This window comes from Cygnus olor, chromosome 3 (genome assembly GCF_009769625.2).
Source record: "Cygnus olor isolate bCygOlo1 chromosome 3, bCygOlo1.pri.v2, whole genome shotgun sequence".
Classification (NCBI taxonomy): domain Eukaryota; kingdom Metazoa; phylum Chordata; class Aves; order Anseriformes; family Anatidae; genus Cygnus; species Cygnus olor.
The window spans coordinates 16,062,450-16,088,414 of NC_049171.1; the positions used below are offsets into that span (position 1 = coordinate 16,062,450).

Genomic DNA, 25,965 nt, shown 5'->3' on the forward strand with positions numbered 1-25,965 from the left:
AGGCACACGATGAGGGCTAACTGCGTCAGAGCCAAGCCCTCACTCCTCCGCTTCCGAGCAAGAGTCTCAACAGCTTATTAGCGTAGGCACTTGACCATGGGGTTTAGTTTCATGGTACCCCGATGCCTAGCAGTATGGCTGGATCCCACGTAGGGAGTCGACGAGCATGTGATTTGATTGAATTCCCTAAAGGACTGATTATGGTTGGCATCCCTGATGAAGAGATTTATTCATATATGGGATGCAGCCCGTCTCCTCAGCTTCTATCTATTTTTCTGTAATTACAGGGACATATGGTTGTGTTTTATAATTAATTTCCACAAATTAGGGGCGTTTGGAGTCGGCTGCTTAGAATGAAACAATCAGGGTCTTAAGCGAGTTTGCATTTTCATTCATTTATTTACAAATATTTGCAAGTCGGTTATCCTGATAACAGAAAGAATGCTTCATACCTTCAAAACACTTCACAGGGGACCCCAAAGCCTTTGCTGAACCTAAAATTATTCCATGGCCAGGAGATAATTTCTCCATAGATGAAGAGCCTGAGACACAAAAAGTGAGTGTTTTGATTCAATGTGGTAATGGGAACTCTAGTAGGGAAAATTTAGGTCAAAACATCTTTACCAAAAGAGAAGAATCCACAAGAATAATAAAAATAAGATAAATATTTCAATTCATATTCTTATGATTCCCCATTTTTAATGACAAAGATATCCCGCTAGCATATTGCCTAGACATAATGGCATCAGGCTTTTGACTGCGAAGAAGTTTTGCGTGCATGCTTAGATTTATGGAAACTCAGTGACTACACATTTCCAAGTAACATGTACACACAGAAATCCTGGAAAAGCCTACAGATGTCTTGGGCCATGGAGCTTTGCTATGTTTTTGTTTTTTTTCTTCAAGTACATGCCATTTATGGATATTAATGATTTAGTACGTGATACGCAGAAATAAATCTGGAAATAACTGGAAGGAATTAAGAGGTCCTGAAATTTCCCTGAATACCCAGAAGAATTCCCGGAGAATGAAGCAGTGGAATAATTCCCCAGGTAAGCAATCTTCCATTACTTTCCAAATTAAATTGCTGCCTTGGATATAGCACTGGAAAAACAAACAATAGTGAAAAAAAAAAAAAAGTCCTGTCAAGAAATTGTTTCTATTTCTAGCTTCCAGTATTACTAGATAAGTTTTTCTTTTTGAAATAGAGATTGAGTAAAAGAGCCATACACTTTGCTGCTTTTCAGTGGGTCTGCACAAATCTCTTCAGTTTCAAACAGAATATTCATCTTCTGCTTTCATGACTCAACATTCAAATATGCTCTCAACTGACGTTAAATTAAATAGTGCTCCAGAAAAAGAAAAAAAAAAAAAGTTATTTTCCAGGAAGCTAACAAAATTTTATTGTAATTACAGTAGAATCCAAAGAAAAATTCAATTTTTTTTAAAAGACCGTTTTTTTTTCCTCTCACCATACAGCCAATTGCTCGGTACAATTTGCAGCCAAAGGAATTATTCAGGAAAACAAACAACAAAAACAAAACCAAAACACTAGGAAGGCCTTTAAATAAACACGCAAAGCAGATTGTCTTATTCTATTCACTTATTTAGACGAAAAATAGAGTGGAATTTGTTTGGCATTTCCTGGTGATCGTCCTTGTCAACGCAAATGTTAAAGGGATAATTGCACTCAATATTTCCTGTCTGCAGAATCATTCAGGCTGGAAAAATTCAAGCTGGAAGGGACTCCATGGAGGTCCCCAGTCCAACCTCATGCTCAAAGCAGGACCAGCTTCAAAGTCCTTCATATATAAGGTTTTGCTGCCCTATACATCACGTCTGGAGCAGTAACAGGTAAGTACAAGATGCCTGGTCTGTAGTGCTTTGAGGAGAACCAGCGTGGCTGAAGATGCCATCTGGGAGCAGACTTCTCTGCCTGCACAGCCACCTGCTTGGGCCGTGCTTGCAGCAGGGCTCAGCTATGGCCAAATGAGGTAGGTGGAAGGAGAAGACCCCACAGGGTCCATCCCACCTGAGCATCCCTTTCAGAGCAGGTGAATTTGGGTCAGGCCGGTTTGTGGGCCTAGCTGCTCCCAGACCTGCTCATCACCCCTCCTCAGGGGCACAGCCATGGGACTTGGGTCAGTTCTCCTCAAGGCAGAAAGTCACCCTTATTTGCTGTCTGAATCACATTGCTCACAAAAGCAGCAGCACAACCATTCCCCAAACCGACCTAATCTGCCGCAGCCACAACAATGTCCCCGTAACGTGACTTTGCCTCTTGTGGACTGACCCCTTGGTGGAGGAAATGTCAGCTACAACCCTCATGTCGCTCACATTGCTGCAGAGATGTTCCAGAAATAAACCTTGAAGTCCCACTATCCCACAGCTTCGGGGACATTCGGATTGTTCCCAAGTTATGTCCTATGACTGATGGATGTTGAGACCTATTAAATCCAGACCATGGTCCTTAACACCGCAGCGGAGCGAAGCCATGCAGGCAGCACCACAGAGGGCAAGACCAACAGTGTTAGATCTCCCGGTCTCCAGCGGGATTTGTCATGACCATTTACTCCAATCTTGTTGAGCCCAAATCTGATTTTTTCCCTTTCTATAGCTAAACAAACTGTGCTCCTCCAACACACAGCCACGCACTTCCGCAAGCAGCCAGCCCCACGTAAGCCAAGCACCGGGGGCAGGAAGGGATTATCTGGCCAAGCAGAAAGCAGCGTAATAGGAATTTAATTTTGCCGTTTTAAGGATTTGCAAAGATCATTCACCCGCGGAGAAAAATAACGTCAGAGAGGGAAAGCGTGAGCGTGGCAGCTGATGTTTTGTCTGACAGCCGTACCTTGGGAATTTCACATGCCTCGGCAGGGAGGACAACGGGGCTTTGTCTCCGCTCCCTGTGACACCGTGCAGGTGAGCCAGTACCCAGGAAATGGTGACAAGGTGGAAAAGTAAATGAGGGAGAAAGGATCCCACCTTATGTAACAGTGCATTTAGAGGATTAATTGGGGCAGGCTGATAAGGATGAATTGAATGTGTGAAAGCTACGGTTGTTTTAATTGAGCAGCTTTTCTCCAGGGAAAAGAGCTAAGTTTAAACCATCTGTCCAATTTCAGTGTCATTTGCCAAGGAAATTATTAAAATATTTTAAGATTAAATCAAAACTCTGGGAATCAAAGAATAAGCCCAGAAATAAATGATCTGGAGGTTTGCTTTACGTGCAGTGACGTGAAGCTGAAGGCTGGAGAAAGTCAAACGCCACTTCTCTCTCCACCGGCACACACACACACAGATTTGTCCACAGGTGGCTGAGTGAAAAATTGAGACTTTATGAGGCACTCGGCAAGCTGCAGGGGGAGACAAGGGCACAGCAGAGCAGAGCACCTGTGCCTGCAAGTCCCCTAGCTTCTGGTGGGACAAGCAAAGTGGCCAGACCCCCTGCTCCCCTGTCCTGGTAAAGCGCAGAGGTTTTCCATTTGCCACCTCACATCTGAAAATCATCCAGCAGTCAGGACTGGAAGTAGATTGGTTACAAAGGATTGCCTGCTCCAAGGAGAGAGAGATTTGTCTGGGAAGTCTCTTACCTCCCCTGACAAATGCAACGCGTTTCATTTAAGCACAGCAGTCATACCCTGTGCTTTGCTGGATGGTGCTGGTGAAAGTGTGGTTAACGGTAAGATATAACTTCAGATTAAGAAGCCTAAATTTTATGTCTCCACGTTTAGACTGTGTATAAACTCCCACCATATTCAGCGCAGTTTTAGGCATCAGTTTGGTTCCCCAACCAAAATTGCAACAAAGAGTTGCTGAGTGCCATTTCCAGGACCTCGAGATGCCTGCAGAGGGCTTGTAGACACACCATGGTGCCTGCAGAGATTTGTTCTTCTGGTTCAGCAGCTGGAGACCCACGGGGGCCTCCTAGGACTTCTCAGATGGTGCGATGTGCATGTGTTTAGGACACTGAAGCCATCCCTAGACAATGCAGGCTACGTGGCCTAAGGAATGATTCAGACGAGAGGACAATTTACCCGGATTTGCAGTAAGAGATACCATTGTCCAGGCTCCATGGACCTGATCTCCAGTGACTATAATGTGAGTTTAGACAACAAGTGCTCACACAGGCACCTGCAGGTAGACACCTACATTTAAGGGTCTTGACCTGAATCCCATACCTTACAGTGGCCTAACTGTGGCCACACAAAAAGCACTTTGTTCCCTCATATACTTGTCTTTGGTTTTCTGGCCAGATGTAGAGAAGGAAAAGGAGCAGATACGTCTTCACAAGCATACCTGTGCTAGGGAAGAGCCAGGTACTGACTTCCCTGCTACGCCTCCATGCATTGGGGCAGGTTTTCTCAGCAGGCAGTGCAGGCGGTGTCCCAGGGCTCCAGCACCGCTGCTGGCAGCAGAACCATGCATGGTGTCACCTTGTCCATAGAGGACTTCATCCTACCTCTAAGCTGCTCTGTCTTCAACACAGAAAGTCCGGTGCTTTCACTTGTCGTGCCACAACAGACATTCGAGCTGACAGACTTTCTCCATACCTCAGGCACGTTTATGACATGCTCTCTGTGGGTGCAGGAAGGAAGAGGCATTATGGTTGCACTGTAATTTAATCAGGGGCCACGTGACAGCTGAGATTTTTCCATATAGCTTCAAGTTGCAGATCCAAGTGTTTAAGGGAGAATCCCTGCTTTTATTTTTATTGCTATAAAGGATGTTTCCGCTCTTTCCATCTCTTGAAGAAAGCTGGACAACATGAACAAAGCAAAACAAACCAACAAACAGAAGGTGAGCATCATTATTCACTTCCCTTAAAATCTGATTGCTTTTCACCCTGTCTCGTAATGGACAAAGAATTCTTATTTCTTAACAATGCTGTAGGAGTGGGATTAATCTTTGCTTTATCCAGCATTTGCCTAGTCCATTACTGAAGGCTCCACTCACTGGCAATGAAGAGAAACAGGAGGAACAGATATCTAAGAGAGGACAGGCCAGTTGACCTCTGGAGATGCCACTCTCTCTTCATTAATGGTAAGAGATCAGGGGCTTGGACTCCAGTAACTCACCTAAATGCCTAACAGGAGTGAGGTGAGCCCCTCCGTCAGCGTCCAGTAGAAAGTGCGATCTGTAACAAAACACAGAGATTGGTTAAGCAAAACAGAGATGGGCACAAGACCAGCCGTCATCTGTATGTTCAGATACTCCAAAATGTCGTTTGGTGGGGTTGCTCCAAGCCAGACTTTTTGAAAGTGGAATAAATTCTCACAGCTCTTCACTTTTCAAAACAGCTTCCCTGCAGCCTGCTCAGGGATCTGGAGCCTGCAAGGTGCAGGACAGCCTGCTGCAACCTGCTCTCACACAAAGGAAATAGTGACTTAACTCTAAAACAGCCTTTATTGCTATGGTTTCTTTTTTCCATGATGAACAGACAATTTCTTCTCTAGAAATTCAGTGAGAAACTCATTCCCAACTAAGAACACATTTTGTGCAATTCATGCTGACTGTGCTGTGCCAATGACCAGCCTTCATTATTTATCACTCAGTCAATGTTCTAATTATGGACAAATGATATCAGCAGAAAATGATGTCTCAGTTTATAGATACAAATCTTGACTAACTTTGGGCCAAGAACAAATCATATCTTTGCTGTTCACTGCTGCAGATTGATGACAGATATTTTTTGGATCTGTCATTTAATCAGGTTTTAATCCATAAATGTTCCATAGGGCAGCCAAATCCTTAAACTCATTAGTTACATATTTTTCTAATTTATGTTTTTATTCTCCCTCAATAAATGTTGTCTGCATTTTCTAATGTCCAGTTAATGACTTCCATCAACTTCTCTTTCACCTTTATTAAGTATTGATTTGTTTACAGAAATTTTCTTAATCAGAACTTTTTTTAACCAAACTTGCTTTCATCAATGAACAGAATACTATGTCTCTTTCACCATCCAAATAATCTTTTCATGTGATTATTTTTGCTTCTTTGAAAAACAGCCACTTACCAAGTACCCAGAATATGCAATTGCTTGTTGGACTTTCCTCCTGATTACTCAAAATATAAGAAAAAAAAAAATGAGGTGTCTATTCAGTGATAAGTTTCTGTACTCTTAGAGCAACTTCACTATTGACCTCCTCTGTAGAACAAATCAAAGGGTGACCTTCCACCCATGGAAGGTGTAGTTTTAAAGTATAAAAACATACTGTAAAATTTTATTATGTATTAAAATTTTCAGGACTTCCAAGGATATTTTACTACTACCAGTGTAAGATCTTGAGTATCTTGACTAGAATGGTGAGACATGAGAGAATATAGCTGATATAGATAACCAAGTTCTCAGCATAGCCAATGTAGTGAAGAAGATATATTTGCAAATAAAGGAATTTTTTACATGAAACTATCTAATATTTTTCATTTCTTATTAAAAGAAAAAAAAAGTAGGTACTATTCTGTATGACAGAAATCATTCTTACTGCTAGAGAAGTCCTTTAACTATTGAATTTTTCTTCACTTCTGACAATATCATATATCTCTAGCCTAGTCTTTCAATATAATGAAGGAAACAAAGGCTGTATTTCTTCTTGGTAAATTTAAAATAAATGAGAAATGTTCTGATGAAAACAATCTTCATAGAATTCTAGCCTGTATTTTCTTCTGTCATTGCAAAATGGGTGAAAAATAGTCTAAAGTAATCCAGGCACAACCGTTCTGTGTCTATTTTAAAACAGGATTATTGGATATTTTTTGTCATTGCCAGGTTATACTTTCTACTCAAAACAGTAGCTTGCGCATTTAAAGATTAAACTTTTGCCAGAGCTATTTCAGGAGAAACTAGAGAAAAAGGAAGAAGGATAAAACAGTACTAGATTTTACACCCCACCCCTCATAATTTCTATTTTATCTTTACAGAGCTTTTTGTTTGAAGACAACAAAACAACAGAAACTCCATGCCCATGGACAGACCCCTCTGAATTGCTGGTCACAGAGAGGATGTAAGTGAAAACACAACCCCTGGTGCTGTCAACAAGGACCAAGAAATCATCTGGAAAGTTTCTATCAAAGCGTGGAGCAAGAGCACGTCCTTGGTAGTGCAGTCCAAGGGGAACAGACACCTCTTCCCAGCTCTTCCTCATCAGTCTTAATCTTTACTTTTGTCCCAGTTCTGCTTAAATTATGACAACCTACCCCAGTCTGGACCATTACTTATGCTGGACTGGGGTTACAGGCTGTAGGAAGGTCACAGCAAAGGAAAATAAAATTGAACCAAGAGCCCGGGACTCACATCACAAAACCACCTTGCCAACTGCAAAAGAGCACTGTTTTACGTAGTTGGCCTGACTGATTGCTTTAATTTACTTTTCCAGCTCCAACTGCAAATACCTTCAGGGCACAATTGGTGGAAAACTTCTTGACTCCACTCGGCCTCTTTGGGACATCTCACCAGGCAGACACACAAAGAAAACAGGGCTGTCGCTAGCATTTGAAGATACATAACCCTCTGGCTCCTACATGATAAGCTGCCAAGAAAAATCCAAAGTCTTTCTATTAATCCATTAGAGAAGAGAAATCTCCCTGGCTTCTGCTGCAACTATGGGAGGCTACGTGGCTGGAAGGACTTGCAGGGTGGCATGGGGTGCAGACCCTAAGCCAGACTCCACCAGCATCTCCAAGATGCATTTGGCCATGAGGCTTTGGATACAGCTTTCTGCTAAGCCCCATCTCCTTGGAATAACCCTCTGCCCACCACAAGATGACGCGTATCCTACAACACCCTCTCGTTGCTAGTTAGGTTTATACCATACAAGACCACAAATTAATTACTCATGGAAGGATCCACACCACATGGAAGAATCAGGGGTCTGGACCACATGATCTCCAGAGGTCCCTTCCAACCTCAACCATTCTGTCATTCTGTGATCATAGACAGCCAGCACAGGCCACCTACATAAAGCTGATGTGGTGCCTGCTTTCACTTGCTAAGCTAGGTTAAACATCTCTTCTCCCAAGGGTAGAGGGCATCCATAACTGAAATCTGTGGTGTTGATGGTGTTATTGCCCCTTGTTTTATGTATGCGTGTTAAACAGGCAGAACTCCTCAAATCTTATTCTTTTGTAGTGCAAATCTGTGGTTTAGTAGTTTGTGCACATCGTTGTATAACTGCAGGTTAAACCACTGAGGCAAACTCAAGCCAAAGAGCTCTGAAGCCATGACAAAGAAGCATCTGCACTAGATGAGACTCTTCACTGCACTCTGCAAGCCAACACCTCCACTAACACGAGAACCAAGGGCTCGCAGAGCAGCTCACCTAAATAGTTCTCCCCGGCTGGTATGTGCTTCTGCATTGCTGAACCAAGATCACTTTTGACCTGAGAGCCCTGTGCTCTAAGATCCATTTCTACAAAATCTTCCGTTCACCTCAGCAGCTTTCAGGCAAGATGTGTATTCCTCCAGCTTTTGAAGTCCTGACTGAAAATCATGAAAAGCTTTGCTAACCAGAAAAGCAGCAGGGAAAGGTATATAGAAAAGAGAAATGAATTTCAGTAAAGATAAATTCTGTGCACCTGCAAGACAAAAACAGACAGAGAAATACATAAGACTGAAAAAGAGGCACAACCAGTGCAACAGTCTTGAAAAGAATGCACGAATGGATGTAAAAACACCACGAGCTGGGGAAATCGTCAATGTGGGAATTAGTAATTATGGCTGAATCTCAACAAGGAGATATTTTTGCTAGAAGAAATGAGACAGAAATAAGTAGCATAACTTAATTTCAGTGCTCCGGAAGCCAGCAGCAGAATCAGAACTAGATCTTCCCAGTCTCAATCCACTGCCATTCACGGTGAATCTGTTAAATTTGGAAGACGAACCCTAACCTTCTACTGCTACTGCCCAAACCAGAGACACCTAAAACTGTCTTCAATGAAATCAGAGGAAATTTTATCACTGAATTCAGTGGGGACCCAAAGTCCATCCCCAACACCTGCCTTGATGACGATAAATCCCCACATGATCAGCTTATGTAAAATTCTGGTGTCTGAGTTGAACTTGTCATGAGAGGATCAGCCTCAAAACCCCCACAGTCCAAGAACTAACATCTGCCTCCCTCTAGTAGCTACAACAGTGCTGAAAAATTATCAGTGCTGAAGCTCAGCCATCTCTACCTGCCAAAAGCTAATTGTGGCCGAGGAAGCTGTGTCAAAGCCAATGCTGCCTTGGGCACGAAGCTCCAGAGGACACACAGAATCATTTAGGTCGGAAAAGACCTCTAAGATCATCAGGTCCAACCTACAACCTAGTGCTGCCAAGTCCACCGTTAAGCCATGTCACTAAACTCTACATCTACATGTTTTCTGGATACCCCCAGGGATGGTGACTCATCTACTTCCCTGGGCAGCCTGTTCCAATGCTTCACAAACCTTTCAGTAAAGGAAAAACTCGGGATATTTTGTTTACAAATGCAGACCGTTCATTTCAGTTCAGCTGGGGAGGGAGGAAGGAGGACTTTCCTCCAGGAGAGAAGTGGCAGTCTGGCTGAGGTGCCTTGCTACAGGTGAAAAAAATGGAGCCAAGGTTTTACCACAACCACAGTCCCATCTGTCTTCCAAAGACCTGCAAATGAAAGAGTCTTTGAAGGGATCTGGAAATGATACTCTCTTTGCCAGTATATGGGAAGAAACAGCCATAATGAAATCAGTCTCTAGCAAATACCACTTTAAGTAAAAAAAAAAAAAAAAAAGGGTAAATGAAAACAAAAAAAAATAGTCAACATACAATGCTCATTTTTACTTTTTTTTTTTTTTTTTTTTTTTAAGTTTTGTGTGCTGGCTTTGAAACTAAATCTAGAGTGTGTCTCTCATGCAGCAGATAGGCTAAGTATAAGATACCAAGACACTTGAAAGTCAGAAATGTAGGTGATGTTGATAACATCATCGTGCAGTGCAATAATAGTGTTCAGTCAATCAAGGTCTTTCATTTTTGGAACTGCCCCATATGAGCATGACATTCATTAGTTCAAACCTGTATCGTGCTACAGCAATTTTTAAAAAGTCACTAAGAAGAGTATTAAAAATTGCATGAAGGAGTCTTTCCCTCAGGCATTTCTTTTCAAGGTCAGAAAGCCTTGTTCTTGTTTTTCTGCTGACATGAAAACATTCAGAGAGATGACGTGACATAAAGACCCCCACCTAATCAAGCTCTTTAATTCTGGAAAACCTTCATCTTGTTTCGGATATGACTGTCTGATCTCCACCAAATAAAGTGTGCCACATTCCCTGACATACCTGCTATAGGATGTGCAGATAAAAAATGCATGGGGATGGGCCGAGCCTCATGAATAAACACTGCTCGAAACCTTCCTTTACCCAAACCAGAAGAAAACATTTCTGACAGTTGAAAGGTATGGTGAGTGTTGTCTGTCTTAGCTTTTCTCTTATTTTCCTCTTTGCTTGAAGCAATCACTTCCACTCATTCATAGATCCACCTAAAGCCTTGGCCCAAAGATATTTTTAGGCTAATTAGAACAAACATTTACCAAAATTTTCTCTTTGAATGATTTAAGGACAAAATCTCCCTTAGTGCAACTTCGCTTGTGTGGGTGGATTTGCACCATGGACCATATGTCCCTGGATAAGCAAAGGGAAATTCAAAATTTGCCACTCAGACGTGGACGTGTTAGACCAGTAACCACAGTGCAGTGGGCTCTGCCTACATTGCAAGACGCCACCAGTCCACCTGACCATGGTCTTCTGGGTCCCAAGTCCCCTGAAGAAGCCCCACAACCCTACCTGTTTGATCTGCGATGAGGAGGCCCCAAACCAGTATCAAACGGCATCCACTTCTGAAGATCATTAGCAATGTCAAGAGGAGAAACAAGCCCGTTTGACTTCCCCTGTAAGAAAACACATGGCTATTCCCAATGCACCACAAGGCTTTCAAAATATGGTGTACAGAGCTGTGCAGGGGTAATTGTATCAGCATTAAAAGCAGAGACTGTCAATATTTTATGACTTTCCTCTCCCCTCCAGATTTTCTTGAAGCAAAAGAGGGCCTTTTTCCAGTTCAGACATGCTTTTTTCATAAACCGTTGAGTTTGCCGATGACTGACCAAGTTTATCAAAATCACACAGTAGTGAGGCATTACTTTTTCAAAGTACCAGTGTGATTTAGGTATTTAAATCCTCTTCTGTACTTATGATGAAGTTCTGCTCTGCCAATTTGTTAAAACTTGCTCTAGGGTTCCTAACATGAAGTCTCAGGACCAAAAAGAAAATAAAAATAGGCAAACAAACACGAGGCTGGCACAAATTCACTCCACCAGCTTTCACTCCTCACAAAAATTTTGATAGATTAACTTTATAACCACATCTGTAAGACTGAAGTTTGGTACCACCTGCCCAAACCACATCAAGTTTAATTCAGGAGTAGCACTTGCTGAAACCAGCATAAAAGCATGAAGCTGATGTAGAAAAATGGTACCTGGCATTCTAACGTGAGCTCACTGAAAAGCCCGCTTTGGTATCCATAGGACTAACGTCCCAACGTAGTCTTATTTTTGTGGAGGAATACCAGACTGACCTTCCCATACCTGCCAGGACATCGCATCTTTGAGACAACTGCAGCTCTGTAAAAATCTGCTGGAACAGGCGCTTGTGTTCACAGGGCTTCACATCTCCAAGCATGAAGACAGATGGCCCCACGCAAACTGCAAGTCTAAGCTTCATTTCTGTAGAAAGCCAACCTAAAGTCTTCCATCCTAAAGTCTTGTGTGGAACAGCCCGACCTGTGGCCCTGCACAGAGAGGAGAAATGCGGCCACAGCCAGTGCAGTGGGCAGCCCGGATAGGCCTGAGGAGCTCAACCCCATTTTCCCATAAGTTAACCCAGGAGGACTTGGGAACTTCAGAGCCGTCGGCCAAATGTCAGCTGCATCCAGGCTCGACCATCCCTAAGGACTCTAAGCAAGACCAAAAGGAGCCTCCTTTAAAATATGAGCAACTGCCATGGGCAAATCAGCCCATGGACACGTACACACACCTGACCTGCTGCATACAAGCCACAGGGACCCCGGGCAGTCCGGAGCCCACAAGGGCTCAAGACAAGTCATCGTATGTCCCACACCTGAGGAGGAAGAGCACGCAGGGCTGGCAGCTGAAGAGCAGCCCGACAGCACATAATGCTGTGCCACAGGAAGGTTTGGCACTGCGCAGACATAAGTCTCAGCTTTGTTTTGCTGAACACGTTCCAGCAAATCCATTTGCTCCTGGGCTAACGCTCCTGTTTTTCACTCTCTAATTTTACAAGGACTCTCTAACACAGATAGCCTCTGTATGGCATATACGGAAGGCTTCAGTGTTGACCTTTAAAGCTAATGGCTTTGTCTACATTGGAGATGTTTGCACTTGTACTCTTAAAGCCAGGTCTCAGGTTGATAAGCACTGCCAGCAAAATTGCTGGCACTCCTGGGAGGCCAACCAGAACTCCAGAGTTGTGAGTATGCAGGGGAGACTGATCTGAGGGAGACATCCTGCCCTGGGATCAGGATGCTTCTCACCATTCTGTAAAGTTAGACACTGCTGCTAGCTTTTGGGCACCAGCAGCATGTTCCTGGGTACGGTGGTATCAGCTGGAAGGCAGAAGGACCTGCACTGGCTTAGTGCTCCCAGCCAGTTTCATAACCTTCCTCATAACCCAGGCAAGGTGCTGAAGTAAATAGATTTTCCATTAGAAATATATTTCAATGATGGGAAGCCTTCTTGGGATGAGGTGCCATAACACTGAGGTTACTGTTAATGGTACCATCAGCCTAACGTCTGGTGTAAGTTCATCAAACACACTCAGCTGTTGTGCTTTTCTGTCCTGGTAGGGTCTATAAACACACGCTGCTGGGCACAAGAAACTGCTGCTCCAGGGAACTTCCAACCTAGAAAGTACATGCAAGAGGAAAACATTAAATGACTGCTCTGTCCACAGCCAGCCTGGATTCTGGGCACAGCTTCATAGCAGCATCAAGTTATGATCTTATCTGTGTGCCTTGCAGAATAACAGGCATCATGAAAGCCTGTGTATTGGATTTCTTCATATTTTAATAATCTTACTAGTAACACACAAGTGCTAATACCCTCTGGTAGACCAACATAGCCTTGGGTAGTGGGTGACTACATAGCTGACAGTGAACAGAAACTTTCATTAGCTGAAAGGACAGAGAGAAATGCCCTTGCAGCAGAAAAGATTACTTCAAAGTCCTGAAGTGACAAAAGCAGAATTTAGGTCTCAGAGTTATGTATTTTCCATCAGATTTTCATGCAGTTGGAAACCATTGTATTACAAAAACCTGAGTTAGAGACACATTCAGGACAAAAAGCACTGAAAGTCTGCACAGGAAGACTTAGAAACAACAACGTCAGACGTGAGGAAAGAGAAATAAAAGCCTTCTCCTTGAACTCTGGCTAGAGCAACTAGGATCCCAAAAGCCATTTTCAAGTAATTTCATGGAAATTTTTGTTGCCTCCAGTAAAGTATTTGCAGACAGTGCAACCTGGAATAGCTAGTACACACTTGTCCACGATCTGCATCTAAGGAGGTGCACATAATTAGCTAATGAGTAGATGGCAATTAGAAGTTCTTACTTTAGTGCCAGCACATGCCAGCAACTGGGAACAAAAAGCAGCAAAGAAACAAGCCAGAGCTGAATAAAAAAGGAGGTTCTGCTGCATTTCCAGCAGCTGTACAAAATGGTCCACCCAACACATCTCCAACACCAATGTAGCCTCCAGACAGCACCAATCACACCGTGGTAGAGCATGGAAAGGTGGACACGAGAGCAACCCCAAGGACCTGCTAGTCTGCATCTCTCCCCCCCCTCAAGGCATGCTCAGCTCCCCTCCCCAGCAGGTCCTGACCATCTCTAAGCTGTCCAAAAGCAATACTGCTCATAGAGGTTCCCCAGAGTGAGGGCCATGCCTTTGAGGACCTCTTCCTCAGCTACATTTGAACATTCTCCAAGAGCTAAGGAATTCTGTGAAGTCATGGTTGTGTGGCTCAAAACCAACTGCAGGCTGCAAGGACTTCGTGCACCCAGTGTGGGACAAGCACCCAGCAGTGCCAGTTATGATCAAGCCCCTACAAATACCTAAGGGAGGTCTTGGACATGGAACCAGAAGAGCAGAGCTTTGGCTCCTCAAAGAGCTCGGCAAACACCCACCCACCTTCAGCTTCACAGCTCCCAGGCAAACACAGACAGGCTTTGAAATGGGTGTCCACAGCAACTGGAGACCTCGTGCAAGTGAAAGCTGGGAATGGCACCACGATATCACAACTTTTCGCTTCGCAGACAGGCAATTATTCCTATTTAATTGCATCTGATAAGTGACACGTGCGGACCCCATGCTGCTTAAAATTTGAGGTATCATTTTATTTATCAAAGCAGCTTCTGCAGTTCTACAAATGGATGGCAGTCCATTATCATTTTGGAGGCATTATTATTCATGCAAACATGTCCCAGAACCCTGGACTTTTTTTTTCCCCACATTCCTTTTACATTCAGATTGCAAATTCCCTATCTCGCCAATGAGATTTCCTCCTCCTCACCAACCCAAAATAAATTAGAGAACAAGCTGCTATCTCTAAAAGCTTTATAAATAAAACATACAGCACATACACACACAAAGGCTACAATTTTAGAATACTTTTGTATCCTGGATGGATTTGGAGATGTCATTGCAAATGCACAGATGCTGCCAGCCATGGGAGCTTAACAAGTGCGAGGCAGTTTGACATCCCATCGGATCGTGGCCTTTTGTGGCAGCTGAGGACAGAAAGCAGCACACCAATTGCTTCTATCAGGAGAGAAAATAGCAGGAGCCACACAGGCTCGATTCGACAGGGGGACAGAGCTTAAATTCCTCTTTCCTGGCTCAACTATGCGATTGTGACAGATTGAAAATATGAAAAGTTTTCTGGAAGTGGCTAAATCACATCGTTCAAAGTAGTTAGTGGAAACATTTGCTTTCTTCTTTACTTCAAAAGGAAATATTTCTCCTCGAAAAAAACAATTTGAGTGTTGTTTTAGCTTCTCTTTTCCAACAGAAACGTGTGAAACATGAGGAGAGGACGAGAAAAAGAAAGAGTTCCAGAACTAGGAAAGCCTGATTTCCTACTGCTGCTGATTTTTAACTAAATTATAACAAAGCTGCTGCTTAGCTACTGTCCATCTGCTGAAGATGCCCTCCGGGGGTGTGTGCTGGGAGATGGTCTGGCAGAGGGACAGGCTGCAGCAAGGCTTCCTTCACACTGCTTTGTCTACCACAGCCCAAACGCCGACTCAAAGCTTTTTGTGGCTTCCAACCCTCCAGTCACTAGAGGCAGAGAAGGCAGAGGATGCCCTGTCCAGGGATGCCCTCAGCCAGCTTTGGTCTTTGCATCCCCTCTGACCACCCTGAGCATCCCTGGGGAGGGACATCGCTCTGCACGTTCCCTCCACTGAGTCTTGCACCGCGGAAATCTCCTTCCATCCATCTAGCTCATGAAATAAGTCTCCAAACAACTGCCAAAGTAGTTTCCAAATAACTGCCTTGCTTTCTAAGGGCTTAAGAGGGTCTTCAGAGATCAAACTGGTGGATTCACTAGCCAACACAGACCGGCGTCCGTCAGACAGCGTGCACAGAGGGAAGCATCTGGCCTTGCTGGCATTTCCTATGAAATGAGATACACAAGATTTATGTCGTCTTTGCCTGCCCTGAAACAGGGGATTTCGTCACCTGTGTGGGTGTCTCTGGTTCTTAGACTACACTAAGCTCCTGGCCTCGGAGAAGTCTCACAGACAGACGGTAAACAGAGCTAACAAACACCTTCCTCCGCTCCTGCTTGATTAGCTCCCATTTTCATTGAATTTCCCCTGCTCGTGGATTAAGGGAATGAGTAAAGGACACCAAAATGACCTTCTGCACCACCACTTGGCACTTCTGCACCCTTCTCCCAGCCTGTTTCCTCTCTGCAAACCAGAGGGCCCCAACCTCTCTTCACACAACCCCTCCTGGGGTATCAGCCCAGGGGGCTCGTCTCATCCTGTTTGCTGTGATTTTGGTAATGGGGGGATGGTACAAAAAAAATGGGGTGATTTGGTAAATGGGGGGTGTCCAAATCCATCCCAGCTGGCTCTTGGCACCTACCTGATGGCAAGACTGTCACACACACACAGGTAGCTATAGCACTAGCACTCAGCACCAGAGTCCAAGGGAAGGTGACAACAGGCAAGGGACAGAGAAAAGAAAAAATCAAGCTGCCATTTTAGGTACAATTTCAGTGATTCAGAGGAGTCATTTTAGTCAATCCACTGCCTAATGGGTTAGCTGCATTGGCACAAGGTCAAATCACAAATGTGTGAGAGCATTTCTCCATTTCAATTGTTCGTTTCTCTACTCCCAGCCCTCATTTTTTGAGCTTGATGAGCAGCACTAAAAAGGAGAGAAAAAAAAAATCAGCTTTCCAACTTTATTGGAGAGAAAGTCTTTAAGAAACCACAGATGCCAAACATGCCTTCTCTCCATCACTCTCTCCTTTTCTCATACCAGTCCAGTTCCCCGGTCTGCTACAGCTGCCAGTCCTTTAGCTGTGAGAAATATTTTTAATAGGCATTACTGAAACACTGAAAAGCAACTGGAGATCAATTAAACAGCCTTATCCCTAAGCAGCAGCACACTGAAATGCAGGAAAGGCAAGTGACAACCAGCAACAGATCAACACAACACAGCAACTTCCCTTAAAACTGATCTACCCATAGAAACAAATCCAGCCGAGGTACAGCTAGGGTTTCATCTTATTTACAGCCGCTCTTCAGCATCAGCTGGCAGTAACAAGCTGATTAGATGAAGACAACAGAGGAACATGCATGAATTATTCAAACTCCTTGGTTATAGGTACCAAAGTACATCAAAATCTTCACACATTCAGAGTTCGTGAGAACCCAAAGCAGAGCTTTTTGGCTCACGTCCCTCTAAGAGGACGTGAGGCAGTGACTGAAGCAGTAATCTGTGGTGTGCCCATGTCTGTCCCTTTGGTCCCTTGACCATGCTGCCCTCAAGGGACCGTCCTCTGCTTTCAGAAGTCATCTTTAGCCATCGCTCTGCCTTCGGGCAAAAGGCAGTTTATTAAAAGACACAGTAGAGGGACACTGAAATGGCCATTAAAAAAAAGCTTAGAGGATCCCAGGTATTATTCTTAGGTTTGACAGGCCTGTTGGGACACCTCTGGGCAGGACTCTGAAGTGCACAAAGCAGCAGATGGCAATGGTAGCAGACGAGACTTCCTTCCCTCCATTCCTGCCCTCTCCCCCTTTGGAGGCAGCATTTAGTGAGCACCTACCCCAGACATCCTGAGTGTTATCTCCATGTGTCTTCCCAGCTGTTTCCATTAAACCCAAAGGCTGAATCTCTCTGAAGTATTTTGTGTGCTTGCTGACACTCAGGCAGTTGCTTTCAAAAGCAAACAGGACGACGTCCTCTGCCAAAACCATCTCACTGATGCTATTATAGCTATCCTAATTGACTGATCTTCCCTCCACTGGAGGCACCCTAAGAAGAGTTGGGACCAGAGACAAGGCTGTCTGTAATAAGGTTGGACAAAACCCTACATCTGAGCTTGTTTTGACCATAGGGAAAATTTCAATCCAAGAGAATTTCATGGGTTTGAAAACAACCTTTTCCACCTCCCAAGCAAAGTAGTTCTCCTTCATGCTTTCATTCTTTTTTCTTTTTTTTTTTTTTGATGACATGAAACCGAACAAACTTGAGTTACTGGGACGTAAGGCACAAGAAAATGAAGACCTATTCAAATTCATTTTTCATTTATACAGCTCTATCTTATTAAAGACTGTTGACCTTATTAAGAATATCAGTTTAACAACCCACTCCAGGAAAAAAATATACATATGCATGTGTTAAACAATGCTTGAAAGAAGTATTAAATCAAATAATGACAGCTTGCTGTTTCTATCCTACCAGTCACGCACTGCTTGCTTCAGCATCTGCATGTAATACAAGAGACTACCAAGGGTACGTCTCATGCCCTCCTTATCTCTCCAGGGCAAACCTGTCTTTATGTAGATACCTTTATTGCAAGGACTTTTTATTCATTGCTTACACAGCATCTAGCACAGTGATGCTTATGACAGAGCCCCAAGGCACTGCCACAAAGGAAAAAATGCACGGGAATCGCCATACAAATCATCTGTAACACATAGTTTTCAGACTTCTACCAGCATCCACCAGCTGATTCTCAGAAATTTTGGAATTTCTATCCTATCTAAAGGATGCAGCAATATGACACACGCATCAGACATTGCAAGCCTGGATCAAACCTGTGTTCAGATCAGAAGCTTCAAACCAGGCACCTATCAAGGACGACCTGCATTTATTTTCACCCAGGCAGCCTGCTTGGATAGCACCCGGGGGTAAGGGCTTGGAGCAGACATTGCAGAAACAGACATGAGTTTTGCTGGATCAGAAGTCCAAAGATTCCCTAAACTGCATCTCAAAGCCCTGTCTTTAACCTAGCTACATCCCGTTGCAGAAACCACGACATTTCTGGTCCTCCTTCTCAGCATCCTAAGTAAACAGCAGAAATTAACTCAGTGCAACAAAAGGGATCTCTTGTTTTAGGCTGTCTTCATGGATCTCATGACAAATGATATTGTTTCCTGATTACAGAAGGAAAAAAGATATCAGCCACCAAAAAGGTCCCCAAAAAATCTAAATGGTCCCACTCACAAAGACAGAAACCAATGATCCTAGCCTGGCACTGACACATGTTTCTGTAGCTTGTCCATGAAAACACTAGTGAAGGTGATTGTTTATAAGCTTCCCAGGCCAGCCATCAGTGCTTTCCTCCCTTTCTAGTTAAAATCCTCTTCCTTCATCCACTCTAAATGTTATCACCACCCAAGTTTTGGTGCTTATATATAACATCTTATATATAAGCAGCTGCTTCACCATCACTCAGTGACTGTTGACTTCAGTAATACTGTCTTGCCTTCATTCACTCCAGAAATTTTTGAATACCTTATCATGGCAGCCACATCCTCCATCAGGCACCTACCTGGTGGATCTTTTCTTCCAGTACATTGTATCAAAAGCATAAATGATGTGACTTCCCTTTAAGCTATTTGCTTGCTGTGTTTCTCCTCTGTTGCCTTTTAGGCATGGACAGAGTACCCAGTAAATCTTGTAAGACCTTATGTTGTCCTCTCCTTGGAAGTCTAGGATCCATCCTGGCAGGAATCTGGCACCTGTGGTACTGCAGCAGTGGCAGATGTTAATTAAATAGTCCTGCCTTGCACCCTAATTTTGGTAGGCTGACCTGCCACTTCTCACCTTAAACTAGGCATTATGGTCACGATCTTGCTGCTGTGCTTAACAAGCCCCCTTCCAGACATGGTCTGTGTGCGCACTTTGAGGCTCTGGAAATGTGGGGTGACTTTAGAGACGTGAAGTCTGTAAGTAGAATTAGTCCACATTTCCCAGGGCTAAAGGCAAACACGGATAAGGGTACCGATGGATAACGAATGGCCACTCATTATGTAGTAGCAGCTTGAGTCTGAGCCTCTGATCGTGGTTCCAAGAGGTCACGAGCTTTCTTCCATGTCTCTGTAGCACCTCACAAACGGGGCCCAGCTCCCTGCAGGCAAGCACAATTAAGCAGTACTCTCAGGAGGAACAAATTTCCTCTGACAAAGTACTGCTGTGTTCCTCTATATTATCTCCTTATCCACGAATAAATGCAGCAGGCTTATCTTTGCTACTCTGTTTGCTTTAATAACTAGCGTGAAGCCTGTATTTATTACCAAAATCCTGCTTTTAAATCTTACTCCCAGATAAAGCAGTAATGACATGGCTGTTCTGCTCAGATAACCCAACAGCGACTCGCCAAAGCAGATGCACATAGGGCATGTTTGTATTTATTCAAATGGTGGAAAAGGCCACAATTCATCCCAAAAAGGCGAAGCAGCAGCTGGATTCTCACTGAGGCAGACTCAAAGTAACAGAAAGCAGGCTCACAGTAGGTACTTACAGGAGGGTCTTAATAGAAGTTCAGGTCTGTATGTCTCATTGTCCATAGTGGAATGAAGTCTGGCAATCAGCGGAATGAGCTGCAGGCTTTTCTTTCCTGGGAAACTGCTCGTGTCAGGGAGCAGTGTTCACACAATGATGTCCCCACGCCTCCTTCCAAACCCAAGGATGGTGAGGTTGCCTATAAGAGAGACATTCTGCTTGAGGAAAGACACAGGAAACTGGTGAGGAAGAAAGGGTTAAACAAGTGCCAAATACACACAAATGGATTGAAACACTCAAGTTTTCTACAGGCAGAGCCTCAACCGGCTTTTAAAGGGATTTAAAATCATCTTGTCTTGGCTCTAATGGCAATAACAGCAGAGACTGCCAGTCCCAGCTGCTCACCAGGTTATTTCTGCTGCTTCCTCACTGAGCAGAGCAGTCAGAAGGTCAAATCCTGCCTCAGACAGCAGCCACCAGGTTAAATCAGGGCCAGAAAATTCTAGCAATGACCTATGCCCGTGGCAGCAGGCACATGAGTGGCACAGCTGCTCCCAGGTTGTGCTGCCCACCCACAGCCATGGACTAGCAGCAGCCACCTCTAGCGAACATCGCCCTGTGTCATTCCCTGAAGATGACCACTGCCGCCAAAGTGGTTTTAGTCAAGTGATGAGGTGGGATTAGCTTAAAAAAAAAAAAAAGCCAAATTTTTTTCTGGCTAGGTTTTGCTTTTTTCTCCCCTAACCCAGCTCATTTAGAGCATACTGCTGCTGGACAACTGCACACAAAATTAGATGGGCACATGTGGGAGGTGACCAGGGACATGCAAGGAGCCTGAGGACAGCTGGAAGCACACCAGCCCCAGCCAGGGTTGGGGGCCACAGGAGTCTCAGATGCAACACAGTTGTGTTGAACACTGTTAATTAATCCCAGTTTGTTTTGGCTTTTGTTGGTTTACGCTTAAGCAGATTTAAGGGCAGACTGAATTAAAGAAGCGGGCTTGCACTTTGCAAGAGCTGGGCCATCCGTGTTGCTGTTTTTAATTACAAACAACACTGAAGAAACTTTTCCCCCAGTTTTCTAATCGGTGCTGTTTCAGAAAAGAGTAGTTAATGAAAAACAACTGCTTTATGAGACGGAGCATTTGTGGGGATTTTCAAGGATTTGGATGCTCCTAGAAGCCCAGCTCGGTACACATTGGGCAGCGTGACCTAGAGACTGCAAGGAAGTGACAGTGCCTACTGAGGGCTCCTGGACAGCAGCTCCACTTGCTAAAATTAGAGCAGGAATCTTTGTTTTAAAACAGCCAAAGTATTAGCTTTTAAGTAAATGTTCAGATGTTTAAAGCTAGTTCATACTATATTAGGAAAACCAAGCAATTTCTGCGTAGGTGGTTCTGACAGAACCTGGCACGTGCTGGATTTTCCAGATAAAGTCTTCAGCTGAATAAGTGATGAGAACAATTTAAGAAGTCAAACCTGGGTATCTGCGAGTTGAAAACTTGACTGAAATCCGGTCACACTATGGAGAGAAACTTGCCACCTGCACTCTCGTGCTAGCCTTTACCCAATCTGTGCCAAAACCACAAGAGGCACCATCTGAGACAACAAAAGAAAACCTCTCCCCTAAAGAAACCTAAACCCCTGATAGATGACGTCCTGGAGCCCGTTCAGATGTTCAGCTTTGTGTATTGGTAGAATCACTACACTACACAATAAACTATATGTATAATATCAGTAAATAAAGCATTTGAAGGGGATAGGAAGCCAAAGCTTTGGTGTTTTGGATAATTTTGCACCAGCCCAGATCAAGTCTGCTCTTCACACCCAGAGAAACAGCAAATCCCTGCAGACTGCGGAGGCATCCAGCTTCTGCTCCAAGCTTCCATCGTCCTGCAGGAGAGCTACCGGCTGCCTTCAACAGAGCATTCCCATGGATGTTATGCATCACGTCTACTCCATAATAGTCTTTAGATTTTAGCTGAGAACTAATTTATCTTTAGAATGATCTAGCATACATACAAAAGATAAGACTGTTGCAGGATTTAACTAATATCATTTAGTTTCACCATCACGTTCATCCCAACTGAACCCAGCCAGACCACTTCCTGAAGGATAAACCACCTCGGAGTCCATTTACTCAGCTAGCATCCTCCCACCTGAGAGCATTTCTTTCACACTGCAGAGTCATTTGCCAAAGGCATCACTTCACAGCGCATGCTTTCATACCCGTGTGACACTCCGTTACACAAAAAGACACGGGGACAATTTGCAGGTCTAATCCTACCAGGTGAGGGACTGTTGTGTTGTAAGCAAAATTCAATTAGGAGACCTTGCAAGATCAGCCTCTGTGCTTGTTAGCAGCCAGCACAGGGCAGCTATGTTTTTCTGCCTATTGACTGAGCAATCGAAAGGCAACTGCCGCTTGCAGCCAGAGCAACATCCACATCGCTGTACGGTTCGGGAATGGGGGAGGCTTCCAGATATAATCAGCCTGAAGGGGCTTGGTCTACCTGATTACAAGGCTCCAAGTTTGCAGACAAAACTTTGTCATTGCCCTTACGAGAAATCTTTCATACGTGACATTTTGTTTGCTTCTAACAATAACTAACTTAACCCCCGATATTTGCAGCTCACAGCTGTAGACTGCATGCCAGGATTTAGCTGCTACGGCTGTGACTAAGTAAAGAGCTCCCGATAGAAACCATCTACAGCAAAATGTAGATGTACACTTACACTGACCTTCCCTGCTATTGCTTGGACTTTCTAATCAAAGTCACTAGGATCTTGCAGCTCCGATGGCAAATGCCCAAGTTTACAATAAAACTTGGAGCCACGCTGCCAGAGAACTTCAAAACATAAGTAACTAAGGAAATAGTCCCAAGATAGTTTGAGACTATTGTGAAGGGACTTGTGGGTTACAGGGAGAGCACCAGCCAAGACAGGAAGGCGGAAGCACAGTAGCTAGAAACTTTGCAGAGTCTTTTCCAGGCTAGGTGCTGTTGTTCCCAGCCCTGGGCTTCTCCACATGCAGGAGCCAGCAGATTAAGACTTCAGCCATTATGAAAATCTGCATCATGTCAGAGGCAGTTGGTGCTCTGACGATGATGCACTCAGCACAATCTGACAGCCAGCACTAAATGACAGCAGCGATTTCCAGTGGGACCAGAGTCTGGAAACGGTGTCAGATAGAGGCACCATCAACAAGACAGCCTCGACCTTGGACGCTTTGGAGGAAGTGAATTACATTTGGGCTAAGAAATTCATGTTAACCAAGGTGTTTTCATCTTCTACAAGGAGCTGAGGAAAGATGCCCTGTCAGGTGGTGGCTGCACAAGTAACGGCACACACACGTCCCAGCTCCACACCCAGAGGATAAAATTCATCCTCCCCTGGACTTCCAACTTACCTAACAAAACCACTTAAACATCAGCTGCCCATAAGCGTTTGCGGACAATGAAGTTATTTACAGACTAAACTACTCTGTGGATAATATTTAAGCATTTCTCTCTCCATCTACTTCACTCTTTAATCTGATGCAATGAACAGGTGAGGTTGCTTCCTCCTTTTTTTGTTCATTTCCTTCTGGTAATTAACTATCTCAGCCTTTTCCAGTAGCACGAGAAACACTATTTCCCATTAAAACTACGTAGATTCAACAACAAAAACCACCATCTCCTGCTGGAATTATACAGGCTCTAGGGAGATGATCTAGATAAAACATTTTCCTCTGAAATCCTGCCCTTTGTTACAGCTTAGCTTTTTTTGGAGGGGAGGGGTGGAAGAAATGAGCTCAAAATGCAAAGCATCATTTACAGATTCCATCCATCCAACCAAAAAAAAAAAAATAGATCAGCAAACACCGAGTACTTCTCTGCAGGTCAATAGCCAGTCAAACAATCTGAAAGAGTCCCTGACCTCAGCTGAGCGGCCTCCCGGATGATGGATGGTCCCAAGTTCTGACATTTGACCCATGGTGCAGTCAAGAGCATGCCCACCCCCAAAACCAGCCATCATGAGCAACTGCAGCCAGAATTGGATTTAAACCCAGAGGCAGGGAACCAGACTTCATTGATCTTACCTGGAATTCAGTGGCTCAGCGGGGAGCCCAGAAACCTGAAATTATGGACTGACTATACAATCCTCCTCTTCTGTTACTTCTGACAGTGTCCCTTACAAAAAAGGGAATATACTACTTTTAATCTGGTGCCTGGCTCTGCAGCTTTCATTAGAAAGCTTCACGTGAATGATTAGCTTGTAAATATGCAATTAAATTTGAATTGCAGTTGTTCCAGTTAGTGAATTTACCAATATTTGTTAGAACTTCATTCTTTCACTCCTGGTCATTAACAGTACCCAAATGTCAAGCAAAACCACCTTGGTGTATATGATCTTTTGGCAGTCCAAATTTATTCATTGAGCAAAGGTCAGGAATTTGCTTAATTACAAATGCAGTTGTTTAGAGCAACTTAGTACAAGTTAGTGAAAGCTGCACTCAATTTGTTCAGCACGGTATCCTAGAAGTTCCCATGGAAAAAATATTGTGCCAGGCACATTAAGTGCAAATTGCATTATAAATTCACTTATAATTAAAATTGCCATTTCTGTGCCTCCTGCCAGACCCCACACTCTGCTGAACAGACGTCGCTGAATCCTTGCTGTTTCCATGGCATTGTTAACCTTCGTAACAGTTAGGTCCCTGCGCACCCCTGGGAAACAGCTCATTACGGGCTGTGGTAGCCCAAATCACTGCATCAGCACAGGTTCTCAGGTAAATCACTCAAAAATGAAGGGAGAAAAGATTGACGTGCTCTAAACCAGTGCATCACAGGGGAGACACCTCAATGCCAAGCTCAGCTCTGCAGTGAAACATTTATCATCATAAACACAGACCCGGGAGCCCTCGGAGCCTGTGCTTGTCCCTCCGGGCATGATACATGGCCCAAGGTTGTTCATCTGCAATGAGTTTCCCCTCAGTCCTTGCCCTCCCAGCACAATATTTATGGCCCAAGCCCTGTGGGACAGCACTGGTATCGCTCCTTCTCAATAGCACTTCACCTGGGATCCTGCTGGGCCAGGACATAGGTATAAGCTTTCCTGGTGAATTTGCAGTTTAAAGCAAGGTTATGATACCCTTGGTTAAAAGGGCAATAGAAGTGCAACTTAATTACCCGGTATTATAAGGCAGCTATTCTGAGAGGCTGCAGGAGGAAATTGGCACCGTTCTGATGGAATATTCCACGTGGTTAACAGCAATTTCATGCCACCTCAGAGAAGACAGGCAGTTATCTGTATCTGTCGAAAGGTAATTGTGACATGCAAAGTGTTATTCTTTCCTTACATAAAATATAACCCTATATTTTCAGGCTATATACCTTATATTTTTAGAAGGGAAAAAAGCAAAGCAAGAAAAAAAAAACTAAAGTTAAGCTGGAAACAAAATCAGACGCAATTCAAAAGGACAGTGGAAAAATACAGGATGAGAAGGCGAGGGTGAGCAGCAAGCAAACAGGGAAGGAACAGGACATTACTGTGCACCACTAGTGGTGTGCAAGCTCGCAGTGCAAAATGAGCAAACATCCAACCACAAGTAAACACCTAGGAGTGAAGGAGGTAAAAGGTACCAAGACATTGCCAGGGCTCCTCAGCTTTAAGGCCTCAGCAGAACATCCCCGTGTAGCCGTGGGCACCGTATTTCAGGCGTGGACAAACAGATGAGAACCCAAAGGAGGGAAAAGGGCATGGTCCGTGACCCAGAAAATCTGACTTCAGAGGAGAGACTGGATTAATCAGGGGTTAGTTAGGCAAGGGGAGAGAACTGAGATGCTTTAACTCTCTTTAAAGATGTTAAAAGTGGCCAAAAGCTGCCTCTGTGGCAGCTGAACACAGGGAAAATCCAAAAGGTTTAA

The 25,965-nt window shown here is 44.0% G+C and overlaps 1 long non-coding RNA gene across 1 annotated transcript; it reads right to left on the minus strand.

The window, feature by feature from the left end:
* Positions 1-381: 381 nt before the first annotated feature.
* Positions 382-20,252, minus strand: LOC121067899. The gene is made up of 4 exons (XR_005818506.1): positions 20,077-20,252; positions 10,801-10,904; positions 5,079-5,137; positions 382-4,758 (listed from the first exon to the last, which is right to left on the minus strand). It is a non-coding gene; the product is annotated as an uncharacterized LOC121067899 (long non-coding RNA).
* Between the last annotated feature and the right edge of the window lie 5,713 nt (positions 20,253-25,965).